Genomic DNA, 1,899 nt, shown 5'->3' with positions numbered 1-1,899 from the left:
CACCTTCCATTGCACCTTTCTGTTTGAACACCACACACATGGATCATTACACTCTGCTTAAACAATCATGGCAACTGGAAATATGGCACAGCTGTGCCTCAGCTATAGAGTATCCCTTGGTTTGATGGAACATTATCTGGCACATTAACCATCCAGGCTATTTGTGTTGTGTTAGTCTGCCTACTGTGAAAGGCAAGCAGTGGGGAAGACAAGATATGCAGCTGTAGGAAACTAACTTTATCTGTGCTGTTGCACCAAGTTGCAGCTCTAGAACTGGCTGGAGGGCAGAGTTCAAGCCTTGAGAGGTAGGAGTTAGCGGAGTTGCAGCTGAGGCTGACTCTAGACTGTACGTTCTTCAGGAAGGACCATGTCTCCCTCCATGTCTATACAGCATCAAGGCAGTGGGACCCTGGTCCTGATTTAAGCCTTTCAGAGTGGATTTGAAGGGCAACTTGTAATGTCACACTGTGCTTACTTGAGACCTTGGTTTGTTGTTATTGCCTTGTTTGTTTTGCTGAGCCAATTAAAGTCATTCAGTTTTACTGAAGGAGCATGTTTTGGCTTAATTAGTACCTGGAGATTAGGTGAACAAGGCTTCCAACTCACTATATGTTTGGGAGGCAGTGGCTCAAAGACAGCTTGTTTCCACTCCCCCCCCCCCACACACACAAACACCAAAAAAAAAAACATGAAGAAGAATTCTGAAGGTGCAGCATGATGTTAAAACGTTAGTATTCCTTACACAGCTCATCAACCATTGGAGGGGGAACACCAGGTTTGAGGGTCTATGGAGGCCAAGAAGAAGTGGTCAAGGAAGGATTCATCTAGCTGGTGAGAATTCAAAGAGCTAGGAGATATACTTTATTGTAAAGAAAACATGTTCCTGTCTCCAAGTTAGGCCTAAGCATTACCAGACTTTCTTTAGCCACAGTCCCAAACATAAAATCCAGACTACTTCAATGACACCAGCAGCAACTTCTAAAGTTCCTTTCCCCCTTTCCTCTCAGGCCAGATCATGTATATTGTGTACGCTGGAAAACTAACTTTTCAACAGCTGCTACCCTGCACTGACCATGTGCAGCTGTGGTCCTTCTGCTAAGAAGGTTAACTGTTTCGCCATCAACCTACAGATAGCATGTGTGTATGCTCCATCATGGGGCTCCTCACAGAGGGACTGGAGCTAAAAGAGACTTGTCTACTGGTTCACATAGCAGGGCTGGCACTGGCTTGCTCCTCTCAGTCCCCTGGTGTAGTGCTGAATACCATTATTTCTTGAGCTGATCAGGTATTAGGAATCTTTAGACATCTGCCTTTCATCAGCATGGCACTTCTTACAAAATTGTAAAATGGGTCTGTACTGCAGTAAAAGTACAGTAAGTGCACAATGAGGCACAATAAGATAAAGTAATGCATCACAATTATCTGAATTCATTGCAAACAGATGTAACATACACAAGCCCAGACCAGCTCAAACATGGAGGAGTCAGACAGGTTAGTGATGGGCGATCATTCGTTACCGAGTATGATCATCTTCCATGGGAGTTATGGGTCTTCAGATGGCTAATAAGGCCAATCCTTGAACCACAAGTTCTATTACAATGAGGGCAGATGTTTTCAGGCTCAGCAGGAGGCTGTTGATCATGACTGGAAGCCAGTCTCTCCTTCCTCCTGCGCCTCTTGTCCTCTTTGGCTTGTTGGCGAGCAAGTTCAAAATGCAGGGGACCATCACGTAGGACTTCACTCCATTTTACGCGATCCTGGGCAAGTGTCTCCCAAGTGTCAATGTCAATATTACACTTTTTTAGGTTGTCCTTCAGCAAGTTGTCCACCCACGTTACAGTACCCTTCTTTTAGCTGAGAGAACAGGACCTGTTTTGGGAGGCGATGGTCTGGCATCCG

This window comes from Trachemys scripta, chromosome 4 (assembly GCF_013100865.1).
Source record: "Trachemys scripta elegans isolate TJP31775 chromosome 4, CAS_Tse_1.0, whole genome shotgun sequence".
Taxonomy (NCBI): domain Eukaryota; kingdom Metazoa; phylum Chordata; order Testudines; family Emydidae; genus Trachemys; species Trachemys scripta.
Note: the sequence above shows the minus strand (reverse complement) of the source record.